The sequence below is a fragment of the Cervus elaphus genome, chromosome 10 (genome assembly GCF_910594005.1).
Source record: "Cervus elaphus chromosome 10, mCerEla1.1, whole genome shotgun sequence".
Taxonomy (NCBI): Eukaryota; Metazoa; Chordata; class Mammalia; order Artiodactyla; family Cervidae; genus Cervus; species Cervus elaphus.
In genome coordinates this window covers 8,632,391-8,654,490 of record NC_057824.1, presented here as the reverse complement: position 1 = coordinate 8,654,490, position 22,100 = coordinate 8,632,391, and positions in this window count along the sequence as shown.

The following is a 22,100-nucleotide window of genomic DNA, read 5'->3' as shown; positions in this document are numbered from 1 at the left end:
CAGGAGTCCTGACGTCGCTGAACAAACACGTGGTTGGAAGGGCCATCCCCGTCGAAACTCGAGAATATACCCCAGGTTCCCGCCGCAACTCGAGAAAAACCATGAGACTTCCCCCTCGCCGCGAGATGAGGCCCGATTCCCCTGCACTGCATGCAGAGCAATTCCGTGTTGCACATCACACATGAAAGGAGCCTTGATTTCCTTGATGGCACTCCAGAGAAACCCCAAGAACACTGTTTCAAGGCTAGAGGGATCCTGAGGTCACTGTAGCAACACGAAAGAGCTCCGTGGACCAAAAATCAACTCGAGATGAGAGGTTAGTCCCTGGCTTCGACTTCAGAGGAATACCACGTTACCACAAGCACCTCAAGAGGAGGTTTCTCTCAGCTCTAGGTATGTGAGAGGGACCCTGAGTTTGCGGCCACAAGTGGAATGGCACCGCGATGCCCTGACTCGATATAAGGCCGGATATCCCTGCAGTGACTTGAATGCAGGCTCGTCTTGCATCTCCCTAGATGAAAGCATGTCTGAATCCCCTGTGGAGACCACAGGGAAAGACCTAGTTCCCCACCTCATCGCGACCGGAGGCCTCACATCCTTTGAAAACTCCAGAGGTACGCGGAGATCAGTGCCTCGAAAGGAGACGATGCCTGACTCCTCGTGAAACTTGATAGGAGTCCCAGGATTCCTGTGGCACGTGTAAAGGGACCCTTGGCCTACCGCCTCAGGTGGAGAGGCGTCCCAATTGCCCTGCCAAGCCCCCAGGAGAATCCCGAGTTGTTCCTCGCAACTAGGCAGGAGTCCTGACGTTGCTGAACAAACACGTGGGTGGAAGGGCCATCCCCTTCGTAACTCGAGAATATACCCCAGGTTCCCGCCGCAACTAGAGAAAAACCATGAGACTTCCCCCTCGCCGAGAGATGAGGCCCGATTCCCCTGCACAGCGTGCAGAGCAATTCCGTGTTGCATATCACACATCAAAGGAGCCTTGATTTCCTTGATGGCACTCCAGAGAAACCCCAGGAACACTCTTTCAAGGCTAGAGGGATCCTGAGGTCACTGTAGCCACACGAAAGAGCTCTGTGGACCAAAAATCAACTCGAGTTGAGAGGTTAGTCCCTGGCTTCGACTCCAGAGGAATACACCTTACCACAAGCACCTCAAGAGCAGGCTTCTCTCAGCTCTAGGTATGTGAGAGGGACCCTGAATTTGCGGCCTCAAGTGGAATGGACACTGCGATGCCCTGACTCGAAATAAGGCCGAATATCCCAGCAGTGACTTGAAGGCAGCCTCGTCTTGCATCTCCCAAGACGAAAGGATGTCTGGATCCCCTGTGGTGACCACAGAGAAAGACCTAGTTCCCCACCTCATCGCGACCGGAGGCCTCACATCCTTTGAAAACTCCAGAGGTACGCGGAGATCAGTGCCTCCAAAGGAGACGATGCCTGACTCCTCGTGAAACTTGATAGGAGTCCCAGGATTCCTGTGGCACGTGGAAAGGGACCCTTGGCCTACCGCCTCAGCTGGAGAGGCGTCCCAATTGCCCTGCGAAGCCTCGAGGAGAATCCCGAGTTGTCCCTCGCAACTAGGCAGGAGTCCTAACGTGGCTGAATAAACACGTGTGTGGAAGGGCATCCCCGTCGTAACTCGAGAATATACCCCAGGTTCCCGCCGCAACTCGAGAAAAACCATGAGACTTTCCCCTCGCTGCGAGATGAGGCCCGATTCCCCTGCACTGCGTGCAGAGCAATTCCGTCTTGCACATCACACATGAAAGGAGCCTTGATTTCCTTGATGGCACTCCAGAGAAAACCCAAGAACACTGTTTCAAGGCTAGAGGGATCCTGAGGTCACTGTAGCAACACGAAAGAGCTCCGTGGACCACAAATCAAATCGAGATGAGAGGTTAGTCCCTGGTTTCGACTCCAGAGGAATACCACCTTACCACAAGTACCTCAAGAGGAGGCTTCTCTCAGCTCTAGGTATGTGAGAGGGACCCTGAGTTTGCGGCCTCAAGTGGAATGGATACCGCGATGCCCTGAATCGAAATAAGGCCGGATATCCCTGCAGTGACTTGAATGCAGGCTCGTCTTGCATCTCCCAAGAAGAAAGGATGTCTGAATCCCCTTTGGAGACCACAGAGAAACACCTAGTTCCCCACCTCATCGCGACCGGAGGCCTCACATCCTTTGAAAACTCCAGAGGTACGCGGAGATCAGTGCCTCCAAACGAGGCGATGCCTGACACCTCGTGAAACTTGATAGGAGTCCCAGGATGCCTGTGGCACGTGGAAAGAGACACTTGGTCTCCCGCCTCAGCTGGAGAGGCGTCTCAATTGCCCTGCCAAGCCTCGAGGAGAATCCCGAGTTGTCCCTCGCAACTAGGCAGGAGTACTCACTTGGCTGAACAAACACGTGTGTGGAAAGGCCATCCCCGTCGTAAATCGAGAATATACCCGAGGTTCCCGCCGCAACTCGAGAAAAACCATGAGACTTCCCCCTCACCGCAAAATGAGGCCCGATTCCCTTTCACTGCGTGCAGACCAATTCCGAGTTGCACATCACACATGAAAGGAGCCTTGATTTCCTTGATGGCACTCCAGAGAAACCCCAAGAACACTGTTTCAAGCTAGAGGGAAACTGAGGTCACTGTAGCAACACGAAAAAGCTCCGTGGACCAAGAATCAACTCGAGATGAGAGGTTAGTCCCTTGCTTCGACTCCAGAGGAATACCACCTTACCACAAGCACCTCAAGAGGAGGCTTCTCTCAGCTCTAGGTATGTGAGAGGGACCCTGATTTTGCGGCCTCAAGTGGAATGGACACCGCGATGCCCTGACTCGATATAAGGCCGGATATCCCTGCAGTGACTTCAATGCAGGCTCGTCTTGCATCTCCCAAGACGAAAGGATGTCTGAATCCCCTGTGGAGACCACAGAGAAAGACCTAGTTCCCCACCTCATCGCGACCGGAGGCCTCACATCCTTTGAAAACTCCAGAGGTACGCGGAGATCAGTGCCTCCAAAGGAGACGATGCCTGACTCCTCGTGAAACTTTATAGGAGTCCCAGGATTTCTGTGGCACGTGGAAAGGGACCCTTGTTCTCCCGCCGCAGCTGGAGAGGCTTCCCAATTGCCCTGGCAAGCCTCGAGGAGAATCCCGAGTTGTCCCTCGCAACTAGGCAGGAGTTCTGCCATCGCTGAACAAACACTTGTGTGGAAGGGCCATCCCCGTCGGAACTCGAGAATATACCCCAGGTTCCCGCCGCAACTCGAGAAAAACCATGAGACTTCCCCCTCACCGCAAAATGAGGCCCGATTCCCTTTCACTGCGTGCAGACCAATTCCGAGTTGCACATCACACATGAAAGGAGCCTTGATTTCCTTGATGGCACTCCAGAGAAACCCCAAGAACACTGTTTCAAGCTAGAGTGAAACTGAGGTCACTGTAGCAACACGAAAAAGCTCCGTGGACCAAGAATCAACTCGAGATGAGAGGTTAGTCCCTGGCTTCGACTCCAGAGGAATACCACCTTACCACAAGCACCTCAAGAGGAGGCTTCTCTCAGCTCTAGGTATGTGAGAGGGACCCTGATTTTGCGGCCTCAAGTGGAATGGACACCGCGATGCCCTGACTCGATATAAGGCCGGATATCCCTGCAGTGACTTCAATGCAGGCTCGTCTTGCATCTCCCAAGACGAAAGGATGTCTGAATCCCCTGTGGAGACCACAGAGAAAGACCTAGTTCCCCACCTCATCGCGACCGGAGGCCTCACATCCTTTGAAAACTCCAGAGGTACGCGGAGATCAGTGCCTCCAAAGGAGACGATGCCTGACTCCTCGTGAAACTTTATAGGAGTCCCAGGATTTCTGTGGCACGTGGAAAGGGACCCTTGTTCTCCCGCCGCAGCTGGAGAGGCTTCCCAATTGCCCTGGCAAGCCTCGAGGAGAATCCCGAGTTGTCCCTCGCAACTAGGCAGGAGTCCTGACGTCGCTGAACAAACACGTTGTTGGAAGGGCCATCCCCGTCGAAACTCGAGAATATACCCCAGGTTCCCGCCGCAACTCGAGAAAAACCATGAGACTTCCCCCTCGCCGCGAGATGAGGCCCGATTCCGCTGCACTGCGTGCAGAACAATTCCGTGTTGCACATCACACATGAAAGGAGCCTTGATTTCCTTGATGGCACTCCAGCGAAACCCCTAGAACACTGTTTCAAGGCTAGAGGGATCCTGAGGTCACTGTAGCAACACGAAAGAGCTCCGTGGACCAAAAATCAACTCGAGATGAGAGGTTAGTCCCTGGCTTCGACTTCAGAGGAATACCACGTTACCACAAGCACCTCAAGAGGAGGTTTCTCTCAGCTCTAGGTATGTGAGAGGGACCCTGAGTTTGCGGCCACAAGTGGAATGGCACCGCGATGCCCTGACTCGATATAAGGCCGGATATCCCTGCAGTGACTTGAATGCAGGCTCGTCTTGCATCTCCCTAGATGAAAGCATGTCTGAATCCCCTGTGGAGACCACAGGGAAAGACCTAGTTCCCCACCTCATCGCGACCGGAGGCCTCACATCCTTTGAAAACTCCAGAGGTACGCGGAGATCAGTGCCTCCAAAGGAGACGATGCCTGACTCCTCGTGAAACTTGATAGGAGACCCAAGATTCCTGTGGCACGTGGAAAGGGACACTTGGTCTCCCCCCTCAGCTGGAGAGGCGTCCCAAATGCCGTGCCAAGCCTCGAGGAGAATCCCGAGTTGTCCCTCGCAACTAGGCAGGAGTCCTGCCGTCGCTGAACAAACACGTGTGTGGAAGGGCCATCCCCGTCGTAACTCGAGAATATACCCCAGGTTCCAACAGCAACTCGAGAAAAAGCATGAGACTTCCCCCTTGCCGCAAAATGAGGCCCGATACCCTGCACTGCGTGCAGAGCAATTCCCTGTTGCACATCACACATGAAAGGAGCCTTGATTTCCTTGATGGCACTCCAGAGAAACCCCAAGAACACTGTTTCAAGGCTAGCGGGAATCTGAGGTCACTGTAGCAACAGGAAAGAGCTCCGTGGACCAAGAATCAACTCGAGATGAGAGGTTAGTCCCTGGCTTCGACTCCAGAGGAATACCACCTTACCACAAGCACCTCAAGAGGAGGCTTCTCCCAACTCTAGCTATGTGAGAGGGACCCTGAGTTTGCGGCCTCAAGTGGAATGGACACCGCGATGCCCTGACTCGAAATAAGGCCGGTTATTCCTGCAGTGACTTGAATGCAGGCTCGTCTTGTATCTCCGAAGACGAAAGGATGTCTGAATCCCCTGTGGAGACCACAGAGAAAGACCTAGTTCCCCACCTCATCGCGACCGGAGGCCTCACATCCTTTGAAAATTCCAGAGGTACGCGGAGATCAGTGCCTAAAAAGGAGACGATGCCTGACACCTCGTGAAACTTGAGAGGAGTCCCAGGTTTCCTGTGGCACGTGGAAAGGGACCCATGGCCTACCGCCTCAGGTGGAGAGGCGTCCCAATTGCCCTGCGAAGCCTCGAGGAGAATCCCGAGTTGTCCCTCGCAACTAGGCAGGAGTCCTGACGTCGCTGAACAAACACGTGGGTGGAAGGCCCATCCCCGTCGTAACTCGAGAATATACCCCAGGTTCCTGACGCAACTCGAGAAAAAACATGAGACTTCCCCCTCGCCGCGAGATGAGGCCCGATTCCCCTGCACTGCGTGCAGAGCAATTCCGTGTTGCACATCACACATGAAAGGAGCCTTGATTTCCTTGATGGCACTCCAAAGAAACCCCAAGAACACTATTTCAAGGCTAGAGGGATCCTGAGGTCACTGTAGCAACAAGAAAGAGCTCCGTGGACCAAAAATCAACTCGAGATGAGAGGTTAGTCCCTGGCTTCGACTCCAGAGGAATACCACCTTACCACAAGCACCTCAAGAGAAGGCTTCTCTCAGCTCTAGATATGTGAGAGGGACCCTGAGTTTGCGGCTTCAAGTGGAATGGACACCGCGATGCCCTGACTTGAAATAAGGCCAGATATCCCTGCAGTGACTTGAATGCAGTCTCGTCTTGCATCTCCCAAGACGAAAGGATGTCTGAATCCCCTGTGGAGACCACAGAGAAAGACCTAGTTCCCCACCTCATCGCGACCGGAGGCCTCACATCCTTTGAAAACTCCAGAGGTACGCGGAGATCAGTGCCTCCAAAGGAGACGATGCCTGACTCCTCGTGAAACTTGATAGGAGTCCCAGGATTCCTGTGGCACGGGGAAAGGGACACTTGGTCTCAACCCTCAGCTGGAGAGGCATCCCAATTGCCCTGCCAAGCCTCGAGGAGAATCCCGAGTTGTCCCTCGCAACTAGGCAGGAGTCCTGACGTTGCTTAACAAGCACGTGTGGAAGGGCCATCCCCGTCGTAACTCGAGAATATACCCCAGGTTCCCGCCGCAACTCGAGAAAAAGCATGAGACTTCCCCCTCGCCGCAAAATGAGGCCCGATTCCCCTGCACTGCGTGCAGAGCAATTCCGTGTTGCACATCACACATGAAAGGAGCCTTGATTTCCTTGATGGCACTCCAGAGAAACCCCAAGAACACTGTTTCAAGGCTAGAGGGATCCTGAGGTCACTGGAGCAACTCGAAAGAGCTCCGTGGACCAAAAATCAACTCGAGATGAGAGGTTAGTCCCTGGCTTCGACTCCAGAGGAATACCACCTTACCACAAGCACCTCAAGAGCAGGCTTATCTCAGCTCTAGGTATGTGAGAGGGACCCTGAGTTTGCGGCCTCAAGTGGAATGGAGATCGCGATGCCCTGACTCGAAATAAGGCCGAATATCCCTGCAGTGACTTGAATGCAGGCTCGTCTTGCATCTCCCAAGATGAAAGGATGTCTGAAACCCCTGTGGAGACCACAGAGAAAACCTACTTCCCCACCTCATCGCGACCGGAGGCCTCACATCCTTTGAAAAATCCAGAGGTACGCGGAGATCAGTGCCTCCAAAGGAGACGATGCCTGACACCTCGTGAAACTTGATAGGAGTCCCAGGATTCCTGTGGCACATGGAAAGGGACCCTTGGTCTACCGCCTCAGGTGGAGAGGCGTCCCAATTGCCCTGCCAAGCCCCCAGGAGAATCCCGAGTTGTCCCTCACAACTAGGCAGGAGTCCTGACGTCGCTGAACAAACACGTGGGTGGAAGGGACATCCCCGTCGTAACTCGAGAATATACCCCAGGTTCCCGTCGCAACTCGAGACAAACCATGAGACTTCCCCTCGCCGCGAGATGAGGCCCGATTCCCCTGCACTGCGGGCACAGCAATTCCGTGTTGCACATCACAGACGAAAGGAGCCTTGATTTCCTTGATGGCACTCCAGAGAAACCCCAAGAACACTGTTTCAAGGCTAGAGGGATCCTGAGGTCACTGTAGCAACATGAAAGAGCTCCGTGGACCAAGAATCAACTCGAGATGAGAGGTTAGTCCCTGGCTTCGACTCCAGAGGAATACCACCTTACCACAAGCACCTCAAGAGGAGGCTTCTCTCAACTCTAGCTATGTGAGAGGGACCCTGAGTTTGCGGCCTCAAGTGGTATGGACACCGCGATGCCCTGACTCGAAATAAGGCCGGTTACCCCTGCAGTGACTTGAATGCAGGCTCGTCTTGCATCTCCGAAGATGAAAGGATGTCTGAATCCCCTGTGGAGACCACAGAGAAAGACCTAGTTTCCCACCTCATCGCGACTGGAGGCCTCACATCCTTTGAAAACTCCAGAGGTACGCGGAGATCAGTGCCTCCAAAGGAGACGATGCCTGACTCCTCGTGAAACTTGATAGCAGTCCCAGGATTCCTGTGGCACGTGGAAAGGGACACTTGGTCTCCCGCCTCAGCTGGAGAGGCGTCCCAATTGCCCTGCCAAGCCTCGAGGAGATTCCCGAGTTGTCCCTCGCAACTAGGCAGGAGTCCTGACGTCGCTGAACAAACACGTGTGTGGAAGGGCCATCCCCGTCGTAACTCGAGAATATACCCCAGGTTCCCGCCGCAACTCGAGAAAAACCATGAGACTTCCCCCTCGCCGAGAGATGAGACCCGATTCCTCTGCACTGCATGCAGAGCAATTCCGTGTTGCACATCACACATGAAAGGAGCCTTGATTTCCTTGATGGCACTCCAGAGAAACCCCAAGAACACTGTTTCAAGGCTAGCGGGATCCTGAGGTCACTGTAGCAACACGAAAGAGCTCCGTGGACCAAGAATCAACTCGAGATGAGAGGTTAGTCCCTGGCTTCGACTCCAGAGGAATACCACCTTACCACAAGCACCTCAAGAGGAGGCTTCTCTCAGCTCTAGCGATGTGAGAGGGACCCTGAGTTTGCGGCCTCAAGTGGAATGGAGATCGCGATGCCCTGACTCGAAATAAGGCCGGACATCCCTGCAGTGACTTAAATGCAGGCTCGCTTTGCATCTCCCAAGACGAAAGGATGTATGAATCCCCTGTGGAGACCACAGAGAAAGACATAGTTCCCCACTTCATCGCGACCGGAGGGCTCACATCCTTTGAAAACTCCAGAGGTACGCGGAGATCAGTGCCTCCAAAGGAGACGATGCCTGACTCCTCGTGAAACTTGATAGGAGACCCAAGATTCTTGTGGCACGTGGAAAGGGACATTTGGTCTCCCCCCTCAGGTGGAGAGGCGTCCCAATTGCCGTGCCAAGCCTCGAGGAGAATCCCGAGTTGTCCCTCGCAACTAGGCAGGAGTCCAGACGTCGCTGAACAAACACGTGTGTGGAAGGGCCATCCCCGTCGTAACTCGAGAATATACCCCAGGTTCCAACAGCAACTCGAGAAAAAGCATGAGACTTCCCCCTCGCCGCAAAATGAGGCCCGATACCCTGCACTGCGTGCAGAGCAATTCCCTGTTGCACATCACACATGAAAGGAGCCTTGATTTCCTTGATGGCACTCCAGAGAAACCCCAAGAACACTGTTTCAAGGCTAGCGGGAATCTGAGGTCACTGTAGCAACAGGAAAGAGCTCCGTGGACCAAGAATCAACTCGAGATGAGAGGTTAGTCCCTGGCTTCGACTCCAGAGGAATACCACCTTACCACAAGCACCTCAAGAGGAGGCTTCTCCCAACTCTAGCTATGTGAGAGGGACCCTGAGTTTGCGGCCTCAAGTGGTATGGACACCGCGATGCCCTGACTCGAAATAAGGCCGGTTACCCCTGCAGTGACTTGAATGCAGGCTCGTCTTGCATCTCCGAAGATGAAAGGATGTCTGAATCCCCTGTGGAGACCACAGAGAAAGACCTAGTTTCCCACCTCATCGCGACTGGAGGCCTCACATCCTTTGAAAACTCCAGAGGTACGCGGAGATCAGTGCCTCCAAAGGAGACGATGCCTGACTCCTCGTGAAACTTGATAGCAGTCCCAGGATTCCTGTGGCACGTGGAAAGGGACACTTGGTCTCCCGCCTCAGCTGGAGAGGCGTCCCAATTGCCCTGCCAAGCCTCGAGGAGATTCCCGAGTTGTCCCTCGCAACTAGGCAGGAGTCCTGACGTCGCTGAAGAAACACGTGGGTGGAAGGGCCATCCCCGTCGTAACTCGAGAATATACCCCAGGTTCCCGCCGCAACTCGAGAAAAAGCATGAGACTTCCCCCTCGCCGCGAGATGAGGCCCGATTCCCCTGCACTGCGTGCAGAGCAATTCCGAGTTGCACATCACACATGAAAGGAGCCTTGATTTCCTTGATGGCACTCCAGAGAAACCCCAAGACCACTGTTTCAAGGCTAGCGGGAATCTGAGGTCACTGTAGCAACAGGAAAGAGCTCCGTGGACCAAGAATCAACTCGAGATGAGAGGTTAGTCCCTGGCTTCGACTCCAGAGGAATACCACCTTACCACAAGCACCTCAAGAGGAGGCTTCTCCCAACTCTAGCTATGTGAGAGGGACCCTGAGTTTGCGGCCTCAAGTGGAATGGACACCGCGATGCCCTGACTCGAAATAAGGCCGGTTATTCCTGCAGTGACTTGAATGCAGGCTCGTCTTGTATCTCCGAAGACGAAAGGATGTCTGAATCCCCTGTGGAGACCACAGAGAAAGACCTAATTCCCCACCTCATCGCGACCGGAGGCCTCACATCCTTTGAAAATTCCAGAGGTACGCGGAGATCAGTGCCTAAAAAGGAGACGATGCCTGACACCTCGTGAAACTTGAGAGGAGTCCCAGGTTTCCTGTGGCACGTGGAAAGGGACCCATGGCCTACCGCCTCAGGTGGAGAGGCGTCCCAATTGCCCTGCGAAGCCTCGAGGAGAATCCCGAGTTGTCCCTCGCAACTAGGCAGGAGTCCTGACGTCGCTGAACAAACACGTGGGTGGAAGGGCCATCCCCGTCGTAACTCGAGAATATACCCCAGGTTCCTGACGCAACTCGAGAAAAAACATGAGACTTCCCCCTCGCCGCGAGATGAGGCCCGATTCCCCTGCACTGCGTGCAGAGCAATTCCGTGTTGCACATCACACATGAAAGGAGCCTTGATTTCCTTGATGGCACTCCAAAGAAACCCCAAGAACACTATTTCAAGGCTAGAGGGATCCTGAGGTCACTGTAGCAACAAGAAAGAGCTCCGTGGACCAAAAATCAACTCGAGATGAGAGGTTAGTCCCTGGCTTCGACTCCAGAGGAATACCACCTTACCACAAGCACCTCAAGAGAAGGCTTCTCTCAGCTCTAGATATGTGAGAGGGACCCTGAGTTTGCGGCCTCAAGTGGAATGGACACCGCGATGCCCTGACTTGAAATAAGGCCAGATATCCCTGCAGTGACTTGAATGCAGTCTCGTCTTGCATCTCCCAAGACGAAAGGATGTCTGAATCCCCTGTGGAGACCACAGAGAAAGACCTAGTTCCCCACCTCATCGCGACCGGAGGCCTCACATCCTTTGAAAACTCCAGAGGTACGCGGAGATCAGTGCCTCCAAAGGAGACGATGCCTGACTCCTCGTGAAACTTGATAGGAGTCCCAGGATTCCTGTGGCACGGGGAAAGGGACACTTGGTCTCCCCCCTCAGCTGGAGAGGCGTCCCAATTGCCCTGCCAAGCCTCGAGGAGAATCCCGAGTTGTCCCTCGCAACTAGGCAGGAGTCCTGACGTCGCTTAACAAGCACGTGTGGAAGGGCCATCCCCGTCGTAACTCGAGAATATACCCCAGGTTCCCGCCGCAACTCGAGAAAAAGCATGAGACTTCCCCCTCGCCGCAAAATGAGGCCCGATTCCCCTGCACTGCGTGCAGAGCAATTCCGTGTTGCAAATCACACATGAAAGGAGCCTTGATTTCCTTGATGGCACTCCAGAGAAACCCCAAGAACACTGTTTCAAGGCTAGAGGGATCCTGAGGTCACTGGAGCAACTCGAAAGAGCTCCGTGGACCAAAAATCAACTCGAGATGAGAGGTTAGTCCCTGGCTTCGACTCCAGAGGAATACCACCTTACCACAAGCACCTCAAGAGCAGGCTTATCTCAGCTCTAGGTATGTGAGAGGGACCCTGAGTTTGCGGCCTCAAGTGGAATGGAGATCGCGATGCCCTGACTCGAAATAAGGCCGAATATCCCTGCAGTGACTTGAATGCAGGCTCGTCTTGCATCTCCCAAGATGAAAGGATGTCTGAAACCCCTGTGGAGACCACAGAGAAAACCTACTTCCCCACCTCATCGCGACCGGAGGCCTCACATCCTTTGAAAAATCCAGAGGTACGCGGAGATCAGTGCCTCCAAAGGAGACGATGCCTGACACCTCGTGAAACTTGATAGGAGTCCCAGGATTCCTGTGGCACATGGAAAGGGACCCTTGGTCTACCGCCTCAGGTGGAGAGGCGTCCCAATTGCCCTGCCAAGCCCGCAGGAGAATCCCGAGTTGTCCCTCACAACTAGGCAGGAGTCCTGACGTCGCTGAACAAACACGTGGGTGGAAGGGACATCCCCGTCGTAACTCGAGAATATACCCCAGGTTCCCGTCGCAACTCGAGACAAACCATGAGACTTCCCCTCGCCGCGAGATGAGGCCCGATTCCCCTGCACTGCGGGCACAGCAATTCCGTGTTGCACATCACAGACGAAAGGAGCCTTGATTTCCTTGATGGCACTCCAGAGAAACCCCAAGAACACTGTTTCAAGGCTAGAGGGATCCTGAGGTCACTGTAGCAACACGAAAGAGCTCCGTGGACCAAAAATCAACTCGAGATGAGAGGTTAGTCCCTGGCTTCGACTCCAGAGGAATACCACCTTACCACAAGCACCTCAAGAGGAGGCTTCTCTCAGCTCTAGCGATGTGAGAGGGACCCTGAGTTTGCGGCCTCAAGTGGAATGGACACCGCGATGCCCTGACTCGAAATAAGGCCGGATATCCCTGCAGTGACTTAAATGCAGGCTCGCTTTGCATCTCCCAAGACGAAAGGATGTATGAATCCCCTGTGGAGACCACAGAGAAAGACATAGTTCCCCACTTCATCGCGACCGGAGGGCTCACATCCTTTGAAAACTCCAGAGGTACGCGGAGATCGGTGCCTCCAAAGGAGACGATGCCTGACTCCTCGTGAAACTTGATAGGAGACCAAAGATTCTTGTGGCACGTGGAAAGGGACATTTGGTCTCCCCCCTCAGCTGGAGAGGCGTCCCAATTGCCGTGCCAAGCCTCGAGGAGAATCCCGAGTTGTCCCTCGCAACTAGGCAGGAGTCCAGACGTCGCTGAACAAACACGTGTGTGGAAGGGCCATCCCCGTCGTAACTCGAGAATATACCCCAGGTTCCAACAGCAACTCGAGAAAAAGCATGAGACTTCCCCCTCGCCACAAAATGAGGCCCGATACCCTGCACTGCGTGCAGAGCAATTCCCTGTTGCACATCACACATGAAAGGAGCCTTGATTTCCTTGATGGCACTCCAGAGAAACCCCAAGAACACTGTTTCAAGGCTAGCGGGAATCTGAGGTCACTGTAGCAACAGGAAAGAGCTCCGTGGACCAAGAATCAACTCGAGATGAGAGGTTAGTCCCTGGCTTCGACTCCAGAGGAATACCACCTTACCACAAGCACCTCAAGAGGAGGCTTCTCCCAACTCTAGCTATGTGAGAGGGACCCTGAGTTTGCGGCCTCAAGTGGAATGGACACCGCGATGCCCTGACTCGAAATAAGGCCGGTTATCCCTGCAGTGACTTGAATGCAGGCTCGTCTTGCATCTCCGAAGATGAAAGGATGTCTGAATCCCCTGTGGAGACCACAGAGAAAGACCTAGTTTCCCACCTCATCGCGACCGGAGGCCTCACATCCTTTGAAAACTCCAGAGGTACACGGAGATCAGTGCCTCCAAAGGAGACGATGCCTGACTCCTCGTGAAACTTGATAGCAGTCCCAGGATTCCTGTGGCACGTGGAAAGGGACACTTGGTCTCCCGCCTCAGCTGGAGAGGCGTCCCAATTGCCCTGCCAAGCCTCGAGGAGATTCCCGAGTTGTCCCTCGCAACTAGGCAGGAGTCCTGACGTCGCTGAAGAAACACGTGGGTGGAAGGGCCATCCCCGTCGTAACTCGAGAATATACCCCAGGTTCCCGCCGCAACTCGAGAAAAAGCATGAGACTTCCCCCTCGCCGCGAGATGAGGCCCGATTCCCCTGCACTGCGTGCAGAGCAATTCCGAGTTGCACATCACACATGAAAGGAGCCTTGATTTCCTTGATGGCACTCCAGAGAAACCTCAAGAACACTGTTTCAAGGCTAGAGGGATCCTGAGGTCACTGTAGCAGCACGAAAGAGCTCCGTGGACCAAAAATCAACTCGAGATGAGAGGTTAGTCCCTGGCTTCGACTCCAGAGGAATACCACCTTACCACAAGCACCTCAAGAGGAGGCTTCTCTCAGCTCTAGGTATGTGAGAGGGACCCTGATTTTGCGGCCTCAAGTGGAATGGACACCGCGATGCCCTGACTCGATATAAGGCCGGATATCCCTGCAGTGACTTCAATGCAGGCTCGTCTTGCATCTCCCAAGACGAAAGGATGTCTGAATCCCCTGTGGAGACCACAGAGAAAGACCTAGTTCCCCACCTCATCGCGACCGGAGGCCTCACATCCTTTGAAAACTCCAGAGGTACGCGGAGATCAGTGCCTCCAAAGGAGACGATGCCTGACTCCTCGTGAAACTTTATAGGAGTCCCAGGATTTCTGTGGCACGTGGAAAGGGACCCTTGTTCTCCCGCCGCAGCTGGAGAGGCTTCCCAATTGCCCTGGCAAGCCTCGAGGAGAATCCCGAGTTGTCCCTCGCAACTAGGCAGGAGTCCTGACGTCGCTGAACAAACACGTGGTTGGAAGGGCCATCCCCGTCGAAACTCGAGAATATACCCCAGGTTCCCGCCGCAACTCGAGAAAAACCATGAGACTTCCCCCTCGCCGCGAGATGAGGCCCGATTCCGCTGCACTGCGTGCAGAACAATTCCGTGTTGCACATCACACATGAAAGGAGCCTTGATTTCCTTGATGGCACTCCAGCGAAACCCCTAGAACACTGTTTCAAGGCTAGAGGGATCCTGAGGTCACTGTAGCAACACGAAAGAGCTCCGTGGACCAAAAATCAACTCGAGATGAGAGGTTAGTCCCTGGCTTCGACTTCAGAGGAATACCACGTTACCACAAGCACCTCAAGAGGAGGTTTCTCTCAGCTCTAGGTATGTGAGAGGGACCCTGAGTTTGCGGCCACAAGTGGAATGGCACCGCGATGCCCTGACTCGATATAAGGCTGGATATCCCTGCAGTGACTTGAATGCAGGCTCGTCTTGCATCTCCCTAGATGAAAGCATGTCTGAATCCCCTGTGGAGACCACAGGGAAAGACCTAGTTCCCCACCTCATCGCGACCGGAGGCCTCACATCCTTTGAAAACTCCAGAGGTACGCGGAGATCAGTGCCTCCAAAGGAGACGATGCCTGACTCCTCGTGAAACTTGATAGCAGTCCCAGGATTCCTGTGGCACGTGGAAAGGGACACTTGGTCTCCCCCCTCAGCTGGAGAGGCGTCCCAAATGCCGTGCCAAGCCTCGAGGAGAATCCCGAGTTGTCCCTCGCAACTAGGCAGGAGTCCAGACGTCGCTGAACAAACACGTGTGTGGAAGGGCCATCCCCGTCGTAACTCGAGAATATACCCCAGGTTCCAACAGCAACTCGAGAAAAAGCATGAGACTTCCCCCTTGCCGCAAAATGAGGCCCGATACCCTGCACTGCGTGCAGAGCAATTCCCTGTTGCACATCACACATGAAAGGAGCCTTGATTTCCTTGATGGCACTCCAGAGAAACCCCAAGAACACTGTTTCAAGGCTAGCGGGAATCTGAGGTCACTGTAGCAACAGGAAAGAGCTCCGTGGACCAAGAATCAACTCGAGATGAGAGGTTAGTCCCTGGCTTCGACTCCAGAGGAATACCACCTTACCACAAGCACCTCAAGAGGAGGCTTCTCCCAACTCTAGCTATGTGAGAGGGACCCTGAGTTTGCGGCCTCAAGTGGAATGGACACCGCGATGCCCTGACTCGAAATAAGGCCGGTTATTCCTGCAGTGACTTGAATGCAGGCTCGTCTTGCATCTCCCAAGACGAAAGGATGTCTGAATCCCCTGTGGAGACCACAGAGAAAGACCTAGTTCCCCACCTCATCGCGACCGGAGGCCTCACATCCTTTGAAAATTCGAGAGGTACGCGGAGATCAGTGCCTAAAAAGGAGACGATGCCTGACACCTCGTGAAACTTGAGAGGAGTCCCAGGTTTCCTGTGGCACATGGAAAGGGACCCTTGGTCTACCGCCTCAGCTGGAGAGGCGTCCCAATTGCCCTGCCAAGCCCCCAGGAGAATCCCGAGTTGTCCCTCACAACTAGGCAGGAGTCCTGACGTCGCTGAACAAACACGTGGGTGGAAGGGACATCCCCGTCGTAACTCGAGAATATACCCCAGGTTCCCGTCGCAACTCGAGACAAACCATGAGACTTCCCCTCGCCGCGAGATGAGGCCCGATTCCCCTGCACTGCGGGCACAGCAATTCCGTGTTGCACATCACAGATGAAAGGAGCCTTGATTTCCTTGATGGCACTCCAGAGAAACCCCAAGAACACTGTTTCAAGGCTAGAGGGATCCTGAGGTCACTGTAGCAACACGAAAGAGCTCCGTGGACCAAAAATCAACTCGAGATGAGAGGTTAGTCCCTGGCTTCGACTCCAGAGGAATACCACCTTACCACAAGCACCTCAAGAGGAGGCTTCTCTCAGCTCTAGCAATGTGAGAGGGACCCTGAGTTTGCGGCCTCAAGTGGAATGGACACCGCGATGCCCTGACTCGAAATAAGGCCGGATATCCCTGCAGTGACTTAAATGCAGGCTCGCTTTGCATCTCCCAAGACGAAAGGATGTATGAATCCCCTGTGGAGACCACAGAGAAAGACATAGTTCCCCACTTCATCGCGAACGGAGGGCTCACATCCTTTGAAAACTCCAGAGGTACGCGGAGATCAGTGCCTCCAAAGGAGACGATGCCTGACTCCTCGTGAAACTTGATAGGAGACCCAAGATTCTTGTGGCACGTGGAAAGGGACATTTGGTCTCCCCCCTCAGCTGGAGAGGCGTCCCAATTGCCGTGCCAAGCCTCGAGGAGAATCCCGAGTTGTCCCTCGCAACTAGGCAGGAGTCCAGACGTCGCTGAACAAACACGTGTGTGGTAGGGCCATCCCCGTCGTAACTCGAGAATATACCCCAGGTTCCAACAGCAACTCGAGAAAAAGCATGAGACTTCCCCCTCGCCGCAAAATGAGGCCCGATACCCTGCACTGCGTGCAGAGCAATTCCCTGTTGCACATCACACATGAAAGGAGCCTTGATTTCCTTGATGGCACTCCAGAGAAACCCCAAGAACACTGTTTCAAGGCTAGCGGGAATCTGAGGTCACTGTAGCAACAGGAAAGAGCTCCGTGGACCAAGAATCAACTCGAAATGAGAGGTTAGTCCCTGGCTTCGACTCCAGAGGAATACCACCTTACCACAAGCACCTCAAGAGGAGGCTTCTCCCAACTCTAGCTATGTGAGAGGGACCCTGAGTTTGCGGCCTCAAGTGGAATGGACACCGCGATGCCCTGACTCGAAATAAGGCCGGTTATCCCTGCAGTGACTTGAATGCAGGCTCGTCTTGCATCTCCGAAGATGAAAGGATGTCTGAATCCCCTGTGGAGACCACAGAGAAAGACCTAGTTTCCCACCTCATCGCGACCGGAGGCCTCACATCCTTTGAAAACTCCAGAGGTACGCGGAGATCAGTGCCTCCAAAGGAGACGATGCCTGACTCCTCGTGAAACTTGATAGCAGTCCCAGGATTCCTGTGGCACGTGGAAAGGGACACTTGGTCTCCCGCCTCAGCTGGAGAGGCGTCCCAATTGCCCTGCCAAGCCTCGAGGAGATTCCCGAGTTGTCCCTCGCAACTAGGCAGGAGTCCTGACGTCGCTGAAGAAACACGTGGGTGGAAGGGCCATCCCCGTCGTAACTCGAGAATATACCCCAGGTTCCCGCCGCAACTCGAGAAAAAGCATGAGACTTCCCCCTCGCCGCGAGATGAGGCCCGATTCCCCTGCACTGCGTGCAGAGCAATTCCGAGTTGCACATCACACATGAAAGGAGCCTTGATTTCCTTGATGGCACTCCAGAGAAACCCCAAGAACACTGTTTCAAGGCTAGAGGGATCCTGAGGTCACTGTAGCAACACGAAAGAGCTCCGTGGACCAAAAATCAACTCGAGATGAGAGGTTAGTCCCTGGCTTCGACTCCAGAGGAATACCACCTTACCACAAGCACCTCAAGAGGAGGCTTCTCTCAGCTCTAGCTATGTGAGAGGGACCCTGAGTTTGTGGCCTCAAGTGGAATGGACACCGTGACGCCCTGACTAGAAATAAGGCCGGATATCCCTGCAGTGAGTTGAATGCAGGCTCGTCTTGCATCTCCCAAGACGAAAGGATGTCTGAATCCGCTGTGGAGACCACAGAGAAAAACGTAGTTCCCCACCTCATCGCGACCGGAGGCCTCACATCCTTTGAAAACTCCAGAGGTACGCGGACATCAGTGCCTCCAAAAGAGACGATGCCTGACTGCTCGTGAAACTTGATAGGAGTCCCAGGATTCCTGTGGCACGTGGAAAGGGACCCTTGGTCTCCCGCCTCAGCTGGAGAGGCGTCCCAATTGCCCTGCCAAGCCTCGAGGAGAATCCCGAGTTGTCCCCCGCAACTAGGCAGGAGTCCTGACGTCACTGAACAAACACGTGGGTGGAAGGGCCATCCCCGTCGGAACTCGAGAATATACCCCAGGTTCCCGCCGCAACTCGAGAAAAACCATGAGACTTCCCCCTCGCCGCGAGATGAGGCCCGATTCCCCTGCACTGCGTGCAGAGCAATTCCGTGTTGCACATCACACATGAAAGGAGCCTTGATTTCCTTGATGGCACTCCAGAGAAACCCCAAGAACACTGTTTCAAGGCTAGAGGGATCCTGAGGTCACTGTAGCAACACGAAAGAGCTCCGTGGACCAAAAATCAACTCGAGATGGGAGGTTAGTCCCTGGCTTTGACTCCAGAGGAATACCACCTTAACACAAGCACCTCAAGAGGAGGCTTCTCTCAGCTCTAGCTATGTGAGAGGGACCCTGAGTTTGCGGCCTCAAGTGGAATGGACACCGCGATGCCCTGACTCGAAATAAGGGCAGATATCCCTGCAGTGAGTTGAATGCAGGCTCGTCTTGCATCTCCCAAGACGAAAGGATGTCTGAATCCCCTGTGGAGACCACAGAGAAAGACCTAGTTCCCCACCTCATGGCGACCGGAGGCCTCACATCCTTTGAAAACTCCAGAGGTACGCGGAGATCAGTGCCTCCAAAGGAGACGATGCCTGACTCCTCGTGAAACTTGATAGGAGTCCCAGGATTCCTGTGGCACGTGGAAAGGGACCCTTGGTCTCCCGCCTCAGTTGGAGAGGCGTCCCAATTGCCCTGCCAAGCCTCGAGGAGAATCCCGAGTTGTTCCTCATAACGAGGCAGGAGTCCTGACGTCGCTGAACAAACACGTGGGTGGAAGGGCCATCCCCGTCGTAACTCGAGAATATAGCCCAGGTTCCCGCCGCAACTCGAGAAAAACCATGAGACTTCCCCCTCGCCGCAAGATGAGGCCCGATTCCCCTGCACTACGTGCAGAGCAATTCCGTGTTGCACATCACACATGAAAGGAGCCTTGATTTCCTTGATGGCACTCCAGAGAAACCCCAAGAACACTGCTTCAAGGCTAGAGGTATCCTGAGGTTACTGTAGCAACACAAAAGAATTCCGTGGACCAAAAATCCACTCGAGATGAGAGGTTAGTCCCTGGCTTCGACTCCAGAGGAATACCACCTTACCACAAGCACCTCAAGAGGAGGCTTCTCTCAGCTCTAGCGATGTGAGAGGGACCCTGAGTTTGCGGCCTCAAGTGGAATGGACACCGCGATGCCCTGACTCGAAATAAGGCCGGATATCCCTGCAGTGACTTAAATGCAGGCTCGCTTTGCATCTCCCAAGACGAAAGGATGTATGAATCCCCTGTGGAGACCACAGAGAAAGACATAGTTCCCCACTTCATCGCGACCGGAGGGCTCACATCCTTTGAAAACTCCAGAGGTACGCGGAGATCGGTGCCTCCAAAGGAGACGATGCCTGACTCCTCGTGAAACTTGATAGGAGACCAAAGATTCTTGTGGCACGTGGAAAGGGACATTTGGTCTCCCCCCTCAGCTGGAGAGGCGTCCCAATTGCCGTGCCAAGCCTCGAGGAGAATCCCGAGTTGTCCCTCGCAACTAGGCAGGAGTCCAGACGTCGCTGAACAAACACGTGTGTGGAAGGGCCATCCCCGTCGTAACTCGAGAATATACCCCAGGTTCCAACAGCAACTCGAGAAAAAGCATGAGACTTCCCCCTCGCCACAAAATGAGGCCCGATACCCTGCACTGCGTGCAGAGCAATTCCCTGTTGCACATCACACATGAAAGGAGCCTTGATTTCCTTGATGGCACTCCAGAGAAACCCCAAGAACACTGTTTCAAGGCTAGCGGGAATCTGAGGTCACTGTAGCAACAGGAAAGAGCTCCGTGGACCAAAAATCAACTCGAGATGAGAGGTTAGTCCCTGGCTTCGACTCCAGAGGAATACCACCTTACCACAAGCACCTCAAGAGGAGGCTTCTCCCAACTCTAGCTATGTGAGAGGGACCCTGAGTTTGCGGCCTCAAGTGGAATGGACACCGCGATGCCCTGACTCGAAATAAGGCCGGTTATCCCTGCAGTGACTTGAATGCAGGCTCGTCTTGCATCTCCGAAGATGAAAGGATGTCTGAATCCCCTGTGGAGACCACAGAGAAAGACCTAGTTTCCCACCTCATCGCGACCGGAGGCCTCACATCCTTTGAAAACTCCAGAGGTACACGGAGATCAGTGCCTCCAAAGGAGACGATGCCTGACTCCTCGTGAAACTTGATAGCAGTCCCAGGATTCCTGTGGCACGTGGAAAGGGACCCTTGGTCTCCCGCCTCAGCTGGAGAGGCGTCCCAATTGCCCTGCCAAGCCTCGAGGAGATTCCCGAGTTGTCCCTCGCAACTAGGCAGGAGTCCTGACGTCGCTGAAGAAACACGTGGGTGGAAGGGCCATCCCCGTCGTAACTCGAGAATATACCCCAGGTTCCCGCCGCAACTCGAGAAAAAGCATGAGACTTCCCCCTCGCCGCGAGATGAGGCCCGATTCCCCTGCACTGCGTGCAGAGCAATTCCGAGTTGCACATCACACATGAAAGGAGCCTTGATTTCCTTGATGGCACTCCAGAGAAACCCCAAGAACACTGTTTCAAGGCTAGAGGGATCCTGAGGTCACTGTAGCAGCACGAAAGAGCTCCGTGGACCAAAAATCAACTCGAGATGAGAGGTTAGTCCCTGGCTTCGACTCCAGAGGAATACCACCTTACCACAAGCACCTCAAGAGGAGGCTTCTCTCAGCTCTAGGTATGTGAGAGGGACCCTGATTTTGCGGCCTCAAGTGGAATGGACACCGCGATGCCCTGACTCGATATAAGGCCGGATATCCCTGCAGTGACTTCAATGCAGGCTCGTCTTGCATCTCCCAAGACGAAAGGATGTCTGAATCCCCTGTGGAGACCACAGAGAAAGACCTAGTTCCCCACCTCATCGCGACCGGAGGCCTCACATCCTTTGAAAACTCCAGAGGTACGCGGAGATCAGTGCCTCCAAAGGAGACGATGCCTGACTCCTCGTGAAACTTTATAGGAGTCCCAGGATTTCTGTGGCACGTGGAAAGGGACCCTTGTTCTCCCGCCGCAGCTGGAGAGGCTTCCCAATTGCCCTGGCAAGCCTCGAGGAGAATCCCGAGTTGTCCCTCGCAACTAGGCAGGAGTCCTGACGTCGCTGAACAAACACGTGGTTGGAAGGGCCATCCCCGTCGAAACTCGAGAATATACCCCAGGTTCCCGCCGCAACTCGAGAAAAACCATGAGACTTCCCCCTCGCCGCGAGATGAGGCCCGATTCCGCTGCACTGCGTGCAGAACAATTCCGTGTTGCACATCACACATGAAAGGAGCCTTGATTTCCTTGATGGCACTCCAGCGAAACCCCTAGAACACTGTTTCAAGGCGAGAGGGATCCTGAGGTCACTGTAGCAACACGAAAGAGCTCCGTGGACCAAAAATCAACTCGAGATGAGAGGTTAGTCCCTGGCTTCGACTTCAGAGGAATACCACGTTACCACAAGCACCTCAAGAGGAGGTTTCTCTCAGCTCTAGGTATGTGAGAGGGACCCTGAGTTTGCGGCCACAAGTGGAATGGCACCGCGATGCCCTGACTCGATATAAGGCTGGATATCCCTGCAGTGACTTGAATGCAGGCTCGTCTTGCATCTCCCTAGATGAAAGCATGTCTGAATCCCCTGTGGAGACCACAGGGAAAGACCTAGTTCCCCACCTCATCGCGACCGGAGGCCTCACATCCTTTGAAAACTCCAGAGGTACGCGGAGATCAGT